The following is an 18,170-nucleotide window of genomic DNA, read 5'->3' as shown; positions in this document are numbered from 1 at the left end:
TCGGCATACACCGTGAGATCGTTCCCCATAATTCTCGTTCTTGTTTATCGCTTCTCGAGAAAATGAATTTTCTCAAATTTTTCTTCCATTCTCTTCCGCAATCTCATCTGCAGCTGATGGGGTTTTTACTTGTGTTCTACACACAACATCCGCTCCCGCGCGATATCGTCGAAGCGGGTGAGCGCTTCTTCGTGACATATAGGTCCATAACTAATTTCTCCAATAAATAAGCAATCCGGGTAGGCAAGCTTCACCATAAATCACTGTCAGCGTAAGTAGAGGGCGGTTGTCGGTGCCCGAGCGAATCCGCGATGCGGTCTATCCGCCGATAAAGCGCGCTGTAATTGGTCCTTAATAATCTCGTCATGACGTGGAACTGCCGGTCGATCGAGGCGCCCACGATCGTGCTCTGTTATTATCCGCGACGATTTAATTACAAAATTAATGCGGCCCATTAAAAGCGCGCGCGACCGCACATGCTCGCGAGGGTGGGAGGGCGTGGATATACGCGCAGGGCATGCGATCGATGACGAGGTTCGCGAGGATGCACGCAACACGCCGCCGCGCCATCGCGTATCCGAGTAAACGAGTCCACCTTGAAAATGATACGCGCCAGGGGATCGGGATGGATACGGCCGAGAAGTATCCCGTCGACCACCCGGTTTAACAGCGCCTCGCGTGCGTCGAGCCGCCGTCACTGCGCGCCGTGATGTAGAGCACGCGCAATGTCGACCTAATGTAAACGTGATAACGACGTAAGTACACGTTTTGATGCCGCGCAAAAGGTTCCTGTCGCGCTACCGTCGTTTTAATTAAAAAGCAGATTTGTTCGAATCGAGCAATATCTACATCTTGTTAATTACTCGAGATGCGTCGAGACGAGCCGCGCGCCATAAACGCGGCTTTTCAGCGTCGGTATCGAGCAATTTAGATAATTTACCGTGAGATTTCTGACGCTTTCAAAGTATCTTGAGAAGCGAGATAAGCATGTGTCTCATTAAGAGGCCATGCCAACAATTTATTGAAATTAATGAAACCAAAAGCGTCTAATTTAGATTAAGATAATAAGCAAGTATGCTAATTAACGTATAAATAAATTTTTATGGAATTCTGTAATGTGGGAACCGGTAATTATAATACACGATATTATATACCTATTTTTAGATTTTATATAGTACAATTTTATGCATCGAGTACAAGTACGATTTAAGAATTTTTTTAGAGTCTTACAATATATTATAATTTTCACATTCGTTTAATAACAGTATGTTTATTACAAAGTTCATAATATGTTGTTTTTGTGACAACTAATGATATTTGAACACACATAAAGCAGTTAATTATACAGTGTTAAAGAAATAATGAGATAATATGATATACATATGATAAATAAAAGTCAAAAGAATAAGTTTTAATAATTTATGTAAATGCAGTTTGCATTTTTTCAATGTAGCAAACACTGCGTTATAATTTTTGTCATAACTTCTGAACTTCTATGTATCTTTTAAAAGTCGGGAATAAAAAAGTTTTTTTAATCACACAAATATGCTTCTGAGGCTAGGCAAGTGCGAATCGTGGGTGAATATTTGTGTGGTGCAACACCGCGAGTTTAAACAGACCACCCTGAAAAACATATTAGGTTGATGCGCTGAGCCAAAGCTCGCTGGTAATGACTGGATAGCACCGGTGCAACGGTTATTACTGGACGGTAGGTTTTGCGATGTTTCTTCGGGGCCAACTGCCAGCCAGCAGCCAACGTGGATCGAGCCAACTTCCTCGATGTCGAAACCGTGTGGAACGAGCTAACATCCGTGATTCCGCGGATCGAAATGATCGCCCGGTACCTCACGGCGCACGATCAAGACATGGACGGGTGCAATGTGATACGAAGAAAAATATCCGCGGCGCCTTTCAGGCGAAACCAGTTCGCCTGCCGAGCGTGGGTCATGTGTTGAGGATAACATTCGGAAGATATGGTTCTCTTGTATCGAGAATCTGCGAGCACACATGAAAGATCTTATCCTTCTATACAAGAGAATCCCGTATCACTATTCAGGGTCCGTAAACCTAAATTGCAATCGCAATTGAAAATTATATACAAAGAAGGATTTCTATTTCTCTCTTCTGGAAGTAATTGTGCAAAATATAAAATTATTTAACATTTAGAAAAAAAATCGATAATATTTACGAGAGCGGAAAGATTGAAAAAATTATTTTTTATTGATTAAACAGATATAGCATACTATGTACTGCTTATAAAACTTGTCGTTTACATGCATTTCAAGATTCCAACATGTGAACGGGGTTTCATTATCAAACGTAGTGTTATCCTCGTCTCTTTAAAAATTTTCCTTGCATATCAACGAAGCGAGCAGGTGTTCCGTTCACTTCACGGACGTCGCGTGGCAGTAGTAGGACCGAAGCGAAGCTAAAGTGATGTCGGAATATGAGCGGCTCTGTCTCCCGCCCTGTCGTCTCGCTCTCAAGGATCAAAGAAGCACGTCGAATCGAGTCTCTCGCTCCTTCTTCACTACGGAGAATCGTTCCTCTTTCTCTCCTTGCTTCATTCTTTCTTCTCTTCTGCGACGCAACTTCTCTCTCTCTCTGTCTTGCTCGATAAATTCCCTTCATATTGTCTTTTCCTCGCTCATAGCGAGTGCTCCATCTTCGTCCTGCAGATTCTCTCGAGGAACGAGAACTGCCATTAGAAGCACCCCGCTCTCCATGTAATTTGACCGCGGACAATGTGGACCACACGAAGCGCGTTGCTCGCCTACATGCCGTAGAGGTTCTCACGGTCTGCATAAATACTTGCGTAGATTTTTAGTTCTTTTCTTAATGCGGCGAAATTAAAATCTGAGTCTTTCTAGTTTCTCTCTTCTCAATCTTTAAAACGCTAAAGCCGGTATTTATAGTGGCAAATAATTTTCAATTTTTGATTAAAAGCATAATTAATTACATATTCATTCATTCATTTTTTTCTTTCAATCAAAAATATTTTAACCAAATTCTTTCAATCAAAGGCTTTAAAGAAATAATGATATATTCTCTCAATAAACTTGGTGGAAAAAATAATACATTGTACGTTGTAAATAAACAAAATAATTCGATGTACGTATGTTATAATGTAATAATAATTGATAACTTGATAATAAAATTGTGTGGCCTGTTAAGAGCGTTAAAAATACATGACAATATTTCAAATTTTTTCTTATATAAATCTGCAGGCGCCAGATTTTTTTACCTGAAACAGCAGGTGTACAGCACATGAAACGTGTTTCGATATGAAGTTTCATGATGTGCATTACCCGCGTTACAATGTAAGGAAAGATCAATGTGCACATTTACACTATCTGAGAACCTTGATCTCTTAAGGTGCCGCAGCTACACATTTATACACTATAAATAAGAAAGAATATTTATAATTAAAGTATTTTTAAAACATTCGGATAAAAATAGAAAAGGATAAATTGAAGATAAGCAGTTGATTAATTTTACAATTATACATATGCATATAGTATATCTTTAATTTTTATTATGTCTCTTTATTGTTTATTATAATTTGAATAAATATAAATATTAAAATATTGCAACAAGAAACAGTTAATTCATAATAAAATTATAACTCTAATTAGCCCTGAAAGGTGATATGAATATTATAGAAAGGCGTTAATTCTTTATACATAATAAAATCTGCACTCTTTGTTTGGTTTACCGCTTAGTTGTTAAAGAAAATCTTGCAGATATATACATCTATTGTTAATATTTCATTGTTTGAACGTTGTAATCATAGAAATTGTAATCATAGGATGCAGGTGCTGCTGAATCATGATTTTCATCATGTCATAAAGTATACTATTAAAAAGAACAATGCAATGAGGTTATTAGAAGCTAATTATGTTTTTCATGTTCGATTAAATCGAACTATGGTGAATCGACTGTCATAGACTTTCTTAGTAGGAAAAAAACACGCACACATTCTTCTAACTAATAATTTACCTGAAATCACTGGTATCATCCATAATTATAAGGGTTATCGAGCTATAAGCTTGAATGCGGGATAAAATTCTATACTAAATCAATACGACTGTCTCTCTGTAATTTACTCGGGGGTACATCGAAAATAAAATTGAATTCTGTAACCACAAATACAGGAGAAAATGGGTGCTTTTATTGGATACAGTCAGCCAAACACAATGTGTAATAATTAAATCGGATAATTATTCATTAGCTTTTTAATTCTACCGCGGAAATAAATCAATGTTACGGTATTGAGCCGCTATACGCCGCGCAGCCTCCCATGAGGTAATCAAGGGTGGTCATCTTTTATCGCGCATGATCGTGTTTTCATTAAGAGAATCATTTTGTATGGGGTGGTCACAAAGTCATCAAATATGCCGCCGCGACTTGGAGGTCCGTGTCGCGATTAATGAAGCCAGCGGTTGAATCACCGAGCACAGATAGAGGTGGTCAGTTTTTGACCGATTTTCAATTAGAGTATCCCAAATGCTCCAGCGGTTCTCAATTTGTCTAATTTATTCTAATTTGAATTCTTTTTTTTTTCATTAATTTTGATATTATCGTTTCGTCAATGATTCACAAAAAGTCGATGCAAATCACGCGAAGGTCTTTTAATTGACGGAAAGAAACTTATGCCTAATTAATGCGCACACTAATTGGAATTAGATCAGATTTTAGTCATTAAAAATGAAGTTTGATAGCGTTGGCACAATTAAGTAATCAACGATGCAACCATTTAATAGGCACCAGCTACTTTGTCCGTGGTAAAATTTAAGATCCCCATAGAATATTATTCTGCGTTAATCGATTGGATCGGAGTAGCAGCCTTTTATGTTAGGACAAATTAATTACCATGCAGAGATTACAAAAATTATTTGTTCGCACCTTTTATGCTATTTGAGCACCACACAAAAGAGTTTTCAAATTGATTTTTTAAATTAATGTTGATTCTAATCTACACATATTTTTTAATTAAGTAGCGTAATTCTTGCTGCGCTACTAATTCAAAGACAACGAGGAAATATCACGTATTTTCATCGCGATACTAAGAATTTCGTATGCTATGCTCTCGCGTAGAGATCTCGTGAATCGCGACGGCCTTGCACTCGCAGGATCACGTTCCTTCGTAGTGGGGTCAGGACCTCAGCTTCCCACAGATTACGACGAGGAATGCTCAGCGGGGAATGCCATTACACTCGCGATCGCCGATCTTTATGATTTCATCCAGCCAAAAAGGTTGGGTCAATTTTGAAGCCACCCTTCTTCTGTTATCCTCACTGACGAAGTCTCAGTGCGGCGACCGAGGAACAATTCGTGGTCAAAATTCCTGTAAACGTGAAAAATGCATTTAAACTCTGTTATGAAACCTTTAAAATCCGTTTTAAAGTGCATGCTGGTAACAGTAGTAACAACTAACAATATTGGCGATATTCTGATTCCTTATTGTTGTTTCAATAAATTGGAATTGCTGTTTAAATAATATTTTTTAAAGGGAATTATTTGGAAATTATTTTTAAAGGGAATTATCGTTATTTGTTCTTCAAAAACTTCAAGTGGACAAAAATGATTAGACAACGCTTTCATTGACTTCTCATTTTCTTTCACGACTGAATTTTTATATCCAGACAGTTCATATTGTTCTCTACCTAGAAGCAACTTGAGGTCATATAGGGCATGTGTTATACGACCGACTCTTAATTGGGTTTGCACCTCGTCGAAGCGCAAAAGTTAATCTGAGACGCGTTTACGATCACAAAAAACTATTGACTGAAATTGGAGACGCGTCTATTAGCTGAGTGGTGCACTAGCGGTGATAGTTGATAGGATATTGGCGGTAGCTGATCAAAAGCCAGCCAACAGCGAGTACCCGAACTTCTTTTTTTTTCTGTCGAGCCAAACTGCTTCGCGGAATGAATTTCCACTATAGGATTCGTCTCGGTGATAATCCCCCAGCTACTGGTTATTGCCGAAAGTATCGGAGCCCAAACGGTAGACTTGAGTAATCTGATACTTCGAAACCGTTTTGATATAAGTATCGCTCGACCTAATTCTATCCTACCTCTTCTTGGTATAACTTCGTCCATTAAATAAAATAAAAAAATATTATACATCTTTCTTTTATTTATGGAACAGAAACTTAAAGTTTTGTCTTGAGAACAAGAAAAGATTAAATACAGCAATCTAAGTTTCAATAAAAATTATTGGAGAAACATATGTTTCTCTGGAGAAGAAATACGCTAAGAAATCGGTCTGTCGATAATTCCATTTCTATTTCGGATTTGTAAGTTACGACGAAATCTGTAAGAAAAATCTAGCGGAGGCCATTGTGCGCTTTGAAACGCCTCGCCACGCTTTAACGTATCTACCACTTTCCTCGCACATAACTTAGCGCAGCGGCGGTAACGCCTTGCCAACTGACTTACGCCGAAAAGTTATGATATCGGTTCTTAAAGCAGGTAAAAGCGCTCCTTTCTTCTTATTCCGTTATATCGCGCTCATGGCGAAGATCGGCGATTAGTTGTCACATAAAGTATGGAAACGCTTTGTTTGGATCCGCTCTAATTTTCCGAGGGTATCGCGCCGTGAAAACACATCGTTTATGCCACATATTTCAAAGCGGCGGCTGACGAGAACAATCGACCGCTTTATTGCCAACTCTCTTTGTGCGAGGTGAAAATTAATCTGCCATAAATAGCGATAACATTTGGGGGGGAAGAGCACTGGAGTCATTCTAGCCCGATAGATTTTCGTTAAAGTAATTTCTACTCATTTTCACGGCACGTTAGTCAAGGTATTTTCTATAGATATCGCGAGTCGTTAACTTTATGTATATATGTTTTTAAATAGATAGCAAAGAATTCTTTGCTAATAATTGTCAGAGAGGATTACTCAGATTTTATATTTCTTACAGAAATTAATTAATAAGTTATTAATTAATTAATAAGATGACTATCGCAAATCGCAAACTTACTTGTAATTATATCGAAGTATTTTCTCTCTTTTTGATGCTCTTAATTAACTCGGACATAATATTTTTTTCTTCATGTTACATCTAGTTGAAATCGCTCTCCCTCTTTTCAGTATCTTTCAGTTTAATAGATACATGTATGTTTCATTAATATATATAATGCAACGCTCTGATATTCCTATACGATACTCCTAATGCTGCACAAAGAACGGCTGGTTGTATCGCGAATCTCTAATTTCGGGCCGATTCATCTTTGGCAGATCTCTTTCTCTCTTTCTCTCCATCTCTTTCTCTCTTTCTCTCTTTCTCTAAGGTCTAGGATCGATCGCCGCGGAGATTCTATGGGCCCCTTTTATGTGGAGAGCCCGCGGACCGAAGCGCGGGCATCAAAGGGCTCTCTCGCAGGGACCTGTCTGTAATTACAGACACGAGGCGTGGCCCCGTGGAAGAACAATAGGGCCGCTCTCCCTTCGTCTCTTTCAGTCTCCTTGCCGACGCGATAGGATCTCCGATCTCTCCGCTTTCGGGCCTTCTGCGATCCCATCTACTCGCCGCGGAATATCGATCGCGACTATCGATCGCCGATAAAGCGATTTTAGGCGTTAAGGAGTTTCCATTCGGACGGCATACATTAAGCCAGATGGTTCCACCGTTGCACCACCCAATTCGCCAGACTATTTGTCGAAGACAATGTCTGAGTATTCGCAAGATTCCTTAAACAATTTTACCGTCTTCTGAAAGCCTTATTTGTCGAAACTTTTATTTATTTCGTACGTTCATAACATGTAATAGGCTATACATGCAATTTGTTGATTCTACACCTAGTTTAATTTGGAAAGGACAACGTAAATTTTCTAGTGAACCATTTGTGTTTATTAATTATTGCATGTCTTATTCCTTGTGGAAAAATTAGAAGATAAAAAATTAAATTATATGCTTCAGTTAAAATTTTTTATATTGATTTATACTTGCATAGCTGTAGAAGAATAAAAATTGTACAGTTATATTAATTAATAATTCTTTTTTCAATGAAAAATGACAAAATTTTAGATCGTGTAAAGCCTGTATCGTGTTCAATTTAGATAGCCATCGAATGGATCAAAAATTTGAATGAAGGGTGAATGTAATAGACCCCGCCAGCGTGATAATTAATGAACTTAGTCCTTCCTTGCGAGTCTTCCTTTTTCGCCGCTCTGCCCATCGTTGTATTGTCTAGCAATCTTTCTGCTAACCCGCGCAAAAAATTCCATTTAGAACGGGGTACGTAAAGGCATGCCATCCTGCCGATGAGCGATGGGATTTGGCCAATCTTATTAGGCAGAACAATAGATTGTAAAAATATAAAAAATAAACCATGAAAGTAATTGAATACTAAATATAGTAACGTCGAATTGATGACGATGCATTACACATACGTAAGCAGAGTAGATATACATTTATAACACTAATTTACTAATTATATTTTGAAAACTAATAAAAACCATGCTCAAATTATTCTACTGATAAGATAAAGGATCATATCCTGCATCTGTGTTTATCCGGAAGTTTGATCCCAACTGCAATCATATTAGATCCACGAAGAGAATTTATTCTCCGAACTCTTTTCGCTTTAACGAATTGTCGAGTCACGTATAGAAATTGCCGGGCGGTGCAAGATGCGAAATGCAAAAAGGGATACAGTAACAGACAGAAAGAGCCGTTATTCCTCTACATGAAGACATTCTGCGTAAAAAGAAATATTAATTTATCGTGATGTGATGACATGATGGCACGCAATAAAAAAGATATATTTCTTCGCAGTAAGCAGTCTTACCGTCTGTCATTACATTGATCACATTGATTAACAGAGCACTCAATGTTCCTGATTGTGATCATAAATTAAGATGAGTTGAAGAAATACATTTATGATCAGTTCAATTAATTTTACATGTAAAAGAGTATATATTTCCCTAAAATTAATATTATTATACGAAATAGTAATTTCACCTGAAAAAAAGTAAAATGTGTTTTAGCATTCTAGTTTCACTTTCTTTCGAATGTGTTTGCTGTAACTGATATGATTGTGTTGATTCCAAATTTTTTTAACCGTAAAATAATCGTGACAATAAATCATTATAAATCATACATTACAACGAGAAATGTATGCCTTCAAAGAGGTGTATAAATTATATCAATTTTTTTAATTTGCATAAAAAATACAATTTTACATAAAGAAAGTTTTTTCAATTGACTTCTTTGTTAACGTCAATTTATTTGCATATAATTTCAATCCGTTCGCGTATGTCATGAATTTTTCTAAAGAAATAAGCTTTTAAAGGAGACTTGCATCTAGATGCACATATATATTCATACATTCATTAAATGACCAGATTTAATCTTTTGACGTCCGTACGGCGAATGTAGGCTAACATAATCGAAAATGCATCGCTCGAGGCATGTGATTTTTTGAGTTCTGCGAATCGATTTTATGCCGAATACAAGGTTTGACCGAGCAGCGTCTTCTCTCCAATCAGTCCTCGTGTCTCCGTCAACGTCTAATTTAGTCGCGACGGATAAACGAGCAATACGAGCGCGACTTTACGCAGGCCTTGGTCGTCGAATCCTTTATATTACTTATTCATCTCGTTAACCGCTCGACGTCACGCGATAGCTCCTGCTTTTCGGTCGTAAAGAGCGCAGAGCCAGCAGCGCATTGCCGTTTTCAGACTACGTCGCCACCAGCAAGCAACACCTGCTCTCTCAGATTTTTCGACAGCCTCCATTAGCCGAGCGAGGGCGAGTCATCGCGGTTTATTGCGATAGTTTCGCATCATAAGATCCCCGCACGAGCACGTCTCACTGGGAATGGTACTGACCGCTTATTGATAGTACCACCTGTCCCTATTAGCTCAGATAAGTGCCCTATAAGGATGCACGCGAGTAAGCGCTATTCTCCCATTTGCTATCCGGCGCAAACTAGATAATAGTTCCATCTTTTCCTCACTTTTACACGTGACTATCGGTCACTAACTACATCTTCTGTGAAACTCGTTAATTTCGACACGAACCATTGCAAGGCAGACAATAATCCGTGCGAGGTGCAGCTGGTGGGTTGGGCTACATGGATCGTAATACTTTTTTAAAATACTTGTTTATCGATGATTGAGTTTCTTTCAACGATGCCTTGTCTTGCTTTTGATTTTAAACGATCAGAAAAGGAGCCTAAATGATGATCATAAAATAAAGGTTGTGCTTTCGAATATCCGCAATTATCGGTACTAATTATAAAATTATTAATTCTTTGATATGCCTTAGTTCCTCGTACAATAATTTTTGTATCCATCGAAAATCTTGATCGATAAACACGAGACGTATCGAATGAATTTTTGAATCAAATAATCGTATAATCAAATAATCAAATAATCATATAATTTCTAAAATTTGATTTCCATCCTGCTTATCGCTATTTTCCCCATCGGGTCCAAGTGCAACGGTATGAAAAAAACAGTGGCACGGAATGATCTACCCACGTAGGTAGCTTCGTAATAACGGCTAAGTAGGATCTTTATATTCTTAGCCGTGAGGCAGAGAGACTCACTCTTCAAACGAGCGGCGTCAGGTAAGAGAAAACAGAATAGGGGAAGGGGCCCGAACAGGGGAGTGAGATACTGCATGAAAGAGAAGGTGGACGCGGAGGGGGTGGCTAGGGTTCGAAGCGAAAAGAAACGAGAGAACGCGCGGTCAAAGTGAGCCTCATTTTAATTAGTATCAGCTGGTGCGACGTGTACTTAACAACTCGGTGTAGAGAAGCCACGAGCAGGGCCATCTCCCTCTCTCTTTCTTTTTTCCTCTTCTTTCTTCTTTCTCTTTTCTCGGGCTGAAATTCCTCGCGAGATGTTTTATTCAGAGACACCGCAGGCTTCTGCCAAGGTAGAAACGTACTGCTGCCTTTCCCCGTCGTGCGGCTCGAATGCGGCGGCGCTCAAGTAGCCGCTACCGCAATTTGCATACAATCCACACTGATTCGGCTGGACCGCCGAGGAGGGACGCGAGAGCACCCACTTACCCTCATACGTGTCCCCGCGCCACCACCTTCCGTGAATTCTGTAGTATGGACTATCTCGATTTGGACGGACCGATTTCGCAGACCTAGTAATGGCTCTCATAGATGATGGTTATTTAAATATTTTATATTTCTTTTTTTTGTATACATCCCATAATCAATGTCGGACATTATTGTAAATTCTGAATAACGTAGCATACTGGAGAGAGTTATGTGCCATTGGTAGACCTCAAACTATCTGCCGTACATCTCTTCTTACATCTGCAAAACATGAGGTTGAAAAACAGACCCCCATCGTACACATCTGCAGGTAAAAATATCAGCTATAGCGAAAGACGCGGCCCCAACGCGGTTTTTGTGCCGCGTGGGCATTTTGAAACCCTCTTGCTTGCAACATTATCCAAACCCACTTAACGAACGCTGAGCTCACTCGAGTGCAACCTGTTGTTTTTACGTTCGGTGCATCATGCGCACGATTCTTGTCAACATCCAGGAGAGAAAAACGTCAACTATCGCAACAGGTTTGTCGTGTTTTCGAAGTCGCGATTTCTTGTTGGAGAGGTTGTTCGGCTTCCACCGTACATGAAAAAACCATACTGTAACGTATATTTGATATATAGTTCTGAATATAAAATTATCTTGCATTTTAAAAATACTCAAATGTATTCAATTTATTATCGATTCTCTGGAATCTATTATCTTTTCGATTTTTGTATTCCTACGCTGTTCCATACAAAATAAACTTGTGCAGAAAAATCATAAAGGGTTTATCTTGCCGCACGATGGCATTTTAGGCTCACGGGAATAACACTATTGCGCCCAATGCATTTGACGTATATCGTTTTCCGAAGCGCAAGCAACGTACGCTAAAGGCGACTCGCAATACCCCGGCTACTGTTCCGCAATTACAATCACTCACTTCTGCTTTACTTCTTAGTTGCCGACCCCCGCCTTTTCCTTGTCAGTCCCGCGGGAATTCGCCGTCGGTCGCCACAACGGAACGGATACTCCGTAAGACGCGTCCCGCACGATCTAATCAGGCGATGTCAAGCTGACCCGGGCAGCAAGACGGGCAGAAGGGCAGCAGGACGCGAGAGGTGGCGTGCCACTTATGCATTATTCATTTGCTTGCGCTGCATCCCGAAGGGCACTTGCTCAGGATTGGATTTTGATGAATTTAATCTTGCATTTGCTCAAGGCTCGGAACGCGCTGAGTGGGATTAACGAGTCGCTCTGGGTTTCATTTGGTAGGCTCACTGCTCGAACGAGCGGTCGACACGCAGCGTGCGCGTTCGGTTAGCTCTATGGATCCTTCACAGTGAATGAAGTGGAAAGGATAATGATACGTAATTTGTCTTCCGTTTCTACTACTTTCTACTACCACCGGCGGCAGCGGCTCTCAGCTTTTTGCGCTCGCCCGAGACTGGAGAGGTGCATCTCTGAAATGATTTTAACTGCTGCATTCACATCTACCTTCACGTAATGACTATTATACGCAATAGTAACTCAACACGGTAATGCTTCTACTAATTCTCATATCTGTTTTAATAAAATAAGAAATATTGCATATCGATATAACACACAGTAAACTTGAGCAATGATACTCCACAACGATAGTGGAATTTTATCAACTAATAATAAATTTATTATTCCATAATTTATTTAAAAATATGACCTCTGTTCTTCATATTTTTCTCGCATCTGGAATTTACTTATGGCTGCAAGTCGAGCACAGATGTTTAGCTAATTTTCACAAGACGTAAGATTTTCGTCGTGATATCGTCCTACGAGCAAATTCATGAGCGCGTGGGTGTGCTTACGATTCATCTCGGCACCATCATCGACCGGGCATTTGTTGTCTCATGTAAATGCGAGTATAACGACGGATCCGTGCCGCGAATGTTATCGCGCGGGCAAAAAAGGCGCGCCCAATGCGAATTGTTTCGACGAATGAGAGAAAAAATATCGGACGCCTCGAAGCGAGTGTAATTGGAACAGGCATAAATCTCATTCGGGGACAATAGTTTTTTTTTTTTCTCTGAGATACTGTATTTACAATGCATCTCGGTATCTGCAGCTGCCGCGTACGTCTCATTAATTAAGCTCCTTGGTTCCGCCCCTCATCCCTCTGCTCGCCTGCTCGTCGTCCTTCGCAGCAAGGCACGTGCAAGTGGCTCTCTTTCTCCGCCTACACTGACCATTGCGTTCACCAACGTCGGAACGTAGGGACAAACCAAGCTCGGCGATCCTGGAATGCCGCTTGGAATCTCTAAACTCACCCTTACTCGCTCATCTCGGAGCAACTCTCTTTCGGATTCATTTAAAATCGGCACGCAAAATCACGACGTGCTAGACAATTACAGTTATAACGGGTTATTATATTTCTTGTTCGGCGAGCACGAGTTGAGATAGCAGCTCGTGTATGTTCCATCTTTCCCGCTTTATGAATATTTATCGGAATAACTGTACGCCGCCGTCTCGCGATCGTCTGAAGCGCGCGCTCGTTGAAGAATGCATCGCCGATTACGCCCAAGTGTACAAATGCGAAACCGACCGTTGCGATAATTATTCGTTCCGAACAAGACGTGGTGCAAGTCTTCAAGAAGACGAACGGGAGGACGGCGAGAGGTACCGACGCGGCGAAGGAGGGAGAGATATAAAGAGGGATAGAGAGTTTTGTAAAACGGCAATAATTTCATCGCGTTCTACCAGTGGCTGGCTGTCAAGGAGTAATGATGGCCTTAAACACCGCAAGTGATAGCCTCGGAGACACGATAATACCATACAATTACGTCCTCGTGTACTTTATGCGACGTACCAACACACGTGGAACACTGATTTTATTAGGGACGCTGAGCATCGTATTTGTCAGTCAGCGGATAACGAACCGCCATTTCCGTTAATAACAACCGCGAAGGAGCCTTCCAAGTCCCTCCGCGAGCTACCTACGCCGACGATGAATATCTGTGGATACAAGTTTTCAATATTATCGTTGCTTATTATCCCGCTAAAGACCGCGGTCGCCTACCATCTAAGAATGTCGTAAAACATAATCCCACAACGGCGACGTAAATATCTGTTAATCGTTTGTCGACACCGCTGCACCTGACAGTCGTCTGCAGTAATTTCAGCGTTAACGCGGTAAACAGAAATTTATTGATTGTATTAAACCGCATCTGCCAGGGGAAGCTTGATAACGCGAATCCTGAAGATTATATTTCTTAAATTATAATCTTTTCTAAAGAATTTTTAAACGGGTAGACTTTCAAAGGGCCCTTAAAAATATCCATTTAATCCGGTATTCACGACCGTGACGTACAAAGTTGCGTTGGCGATTAACAGATCGCGGTAACCGATCGGCGAGAGGCGGCCGATCATATTTTATCGCGAGTTATGATCTCTGTTACAAGAAGATCGCGCCACAATTCATCGCACGGCCGCGTCTGTCGAAGCTAAATCATTTTTGCTCGATCTCGTTTGCTGGGGTTCTTTGCACAGCTGGACATGAGGGGCAGCATGCGAAATCACTGAATATGTTCTCGCGCATGTGAAAGATGAATTACACGTTGCCCGCCTCGCGGAGGTTTTACGATCATCGATTAATACAATTTCGATGCGGGCGTATGGAGCACGTTTTATGCAACGTGACGAGTGTCTCGAACGACATTCGACTAATCGCGGATGTAAATGTAAGCGCAACGTTACGCTGCGAGTAAAGCATAATTTTCGCCTGAAATTGATTTTACCGTATTCATTGCAATTGAATTTATTCGCGGGGCTCGTAAAACGGTGCGTAATAAACGGCACGTAATGCACCGTGAACGCGTGCGATATGCAAATGCATCGAGCCGCGCAGTTACTCGGCGATATTTTATTCGATGCGATTCCGAAATGTTGAGCTTAGATAATCGCGAGGTGCTACCAGCTTGCCGCGGGATAAGGCTCGATATCCAGCGAACGGCAAATTGGTATGCGTCTCGCGAAATGTTCACGATAATTGGTGAAAGCGCACGCCGACGCGTAGTTACGCGAAACCCGCGTGAACTGGTGAATTATTTATAACGTCATCAATATGATTTCTCGTGAAGTAGAAATAGCCCCTCGAAAAAGCAATAGCCGGTGGAATGCCAGTCCGAGAGGCAGCGGCGGCGCGGCGGCGGCGATGGCAGCTGGCCGATACGCCGCCAAAGTGCTCTCGTTATTGATTTACGTTGATAGCCTCTCTTGGATCTTCGCAGCGTAGCTTCTCGCGTAACTGCCGTCTCAGTGTAAACAGTGCGTAAAATTACTTTTCGAGCGCGTAAGATTGCGGCGTACCTATATCCCGCGGAACTTACTGGTCGGAGCAAATTGCCTATACGTTAAAGTCTACAAGCTTAGGCTCCGTTTTATATTTCCTCTCGCGCCATCGTAAACCATTGTTCTTATGTTTTATTGTCTTATATATTACATATGAGTTACATTGATATACATGCAAAATCGACGTGGTAAGATTTGAGGAACTAATTGGATGAATAATGTAAACCTTCAGGAAATTGTATAGAAAATATTTTCTTAAAATTATACGACTGTGTGCGCGTTTGTGGACGTAATATAATACAAAAATGCAAAAGTACATGCGAAATGAGTCTTGATACACGCTGAATTGTTCCAAACACGCAGTACCTGTCGAAAATGTGTTAAGACAACTCAAATCGTGTGCCATACGTACGGACATAAATAAATAATTATGCGCAGCTGCGATTTTAATTGGTGGGCACGTATTGGAGGAATTAAGAAGTGTACCACACTCTGTAAGAGCGTAAGAATTCAACGTCTTGGGTGTTCGTTGCATAATTTGTATCCCGGTTCGCCGATACGTTTCAAGCGATGGAATCGCGCGCGACGTGACCTTCTTTTTTTTCCGTCTTCAGGCGCAAACAACGTCGGCCAACTCGGTGACGCTCGTCTCGCCGAATTTTTCGAGTTCCAACTAATTACGCGTTGTAAACGCGAGCGCCCGGAAATTTATGTACCTCGTTTCGTCCGTAGGGATGCTTCGCGCGATCTCGGCTTCAGGTGCACCGAGCAATTACGCAATATTTCCAACTGCGACTCGGCCGCAGAAATGCATCGGCGCGAACGCTCGGCTCCACTCGAACGAGCATCGTTACGTCTTCATATCTCATATGCGAATATTGGTCCGGAACCGAATTTCGAAAATTACGTGGCCCGTGTAGCTGCCAGCTAACCGATATTTCATGTCCAGGCTTCCCCTGTTTTATAGAGCAAAAAAAAAACCATAGCATTTATATCGAGGTATTATTTAAATTTATACCCGCTTTAGTTTTGTAGTCCATGAGGTAGTCTTCTACTTCCACTTAATGACGGACGCTAGAAAATTATATCGCGCATCTCAAGTCGAATGGGCGAGAAATATCAAGTCGACGACATCTTTAGGGCCCGCCGATTCCCGAGGCGGAATTTAGCGAATCATAAAATCTCCGAGCCGTTGAATTTATCGAAGGGCGAGAACGCACCCTCATACATCACGCACCTTTAAATTAGATCACATAATAAATTCCCTTCCCGGAAGGTTGGTAGCAGCATTCTGTATGCATAGGGTAGCCAGCACCTTGCCAGGTTACTTGTTGTTTGCCGCTGCAGGTTCTTGCTGGAGGCACCGACATACCAATTTCGATTCCGCGTGGACCTGTCTCTCGTATCACAATGCTTTTAAACCACTATAATCGCCTCAAATAACGATTATACCCTGAAGGATCTACAATTTATCGCCGATATCATACTGCATATTCTGTCTAGGCTTTTCACAGTGCACTTTTTTATGGCTTACTATTTTCTACAAAACACAAGTACTACCGTCTCAAAAGAGCAGGCGAAAAAACAAAACAGAACGATTGCCCGTGCAGAAACGATCAAAAGATCTTCCGATTGCTTCACCGGTATTACTTTGCCCTGAAGCGCGTTCAGTACGTTCGTCTTTACATGCCCGTTCATATCTGCTCGAGTTACACCTGTTCGTACTTCGAGGTAGCCGGCGCGGGCGCGGCGATTCCCATCTCATGCAAAGCCGGTTCCATTGATTTGTGTTTAATGGCGCCAGCGGGTACGCACTGGTTGCGTTGTTGTTGCACGAGAAAGCTGAATACGACTGCCCGACAAGAATAGAGGCCTCGGTGATTAGACCCATTGTATAGGAGATATTCAGCGGCTAAAGTGATAATTTGCGATGCGATTAAGACGTGGGATTATAAACTATGTCGTGTCGTGTTCCGTGCGTGACTCATCCGCCATTAAAGTAACATCCGAATCACGCGAGAGGTGCCAGGTTAATTTGTGAATCGTGTTATCCTTGAGAGCTGCTCTGAAATTATTTTTGGAACCATCTGAAGTTCGCACGCACACTATGCGATTATTTCACCCTTTGCATAAATTTATCGCAGCTTCCGTTGTTTCTAGTTTATTAAAATACGCTTAGACTCGTAAGCGTTATAACACGTTACAATTTATTCTCTTTGGATAGCAATATGCTAATTATCTTCTGCATCGTAACATCTAAGCAAATCGTTAGATAAAAACACAAAAACGTCTAAATACAGCTTTCTTTATTAGTATACATTTAACATGCTCAGTAATTGTAACTAAACAAGTGATGAACATAGATTGTTTCGGTTTTTCGTAACGTCCTCCAACACGCCTAACATTTTACATATATACTTATATCGCAGAATATTTTTAGTGAGATGGGATTGATAAATTAGAAGGAATCGTTAGAATTTTAGACCGATGATCGCCCTTAAACGGTGCAAGCAGGCGTTTGGCTCGTTATTTTCGCCGACATCCCACTTATCGTTAGTCTTTAATTCGATCGATTAGCTATTTTTTATTCCTAGAAGAGCGGTAGCTCTAAACGCTAGAGACGAGAAAGAAGTTCCTGCGCGTCGAGACTTTCATGCGAGCGCGTGCGTGACACGAGGCTCTTAGAGTCTGCATCAAAGTTTCGCCGCCTCTTTTGGCGGATCGCCACATATTCTCGTGACATCTGGCAATCGGCAATCTTGTTTGTCCCGTTGAAGTCAGTATAATTGGGTGCTGTGCAGCAAGAGCGATCAAACGGCACTGATTCCGTATGCCGAATTA

General features: G+C 41.0%; 1 long non-coding RNA gene across 2 annotated transcripts; it reads right to left on the bottom strand.

Annotated features, from left to right (window-relative positions):
- Window positions 1–1,146: 1,146 nt before the first annotated feature.
- Window positions 1,147–17,555, bottom strand: LOC120358991. Of its 2 annotated transcripts, none has more exons than XR_005575893.1 (2): window positions 16,046–17,555; window positions 1,147–5,347 (listed from the first exon to the last, which is right to left on the bottom strand). It is a non-coding gene; the product is annotated as an uncharacterized LOC120358991 (long non-coding RNA). The 2 variants fall into 2 exon arrangements; XR_005575892.1 differs by having other exon boundaries at window positions 16,567–17,555.
- Between the last annotated feature and the right edge of the window lie 615 nt (window positions 17,556–18,170).

The sequence above is a fragment of the Solenopsis invicta genome, chromosome 11 (genome assembly GCF_016802725.1).
Source record: "Solenopsis invicta isolate M01_SB chromosome 11, UNIL_Sinv_3.0, whole genome shotgun sequence".
Lineage (NCBI taxonomy): Eukaryota > Metazoa > Arthropoda > Insecta > Hymenoptera > Formicidae > Solenopsis > Solenopsis invicta.
The sequence above is the reverse complement of the archived record's forward strand: the minus strand, read 5'-3'. Positions and strand labels throughout refer to the sequence as shown.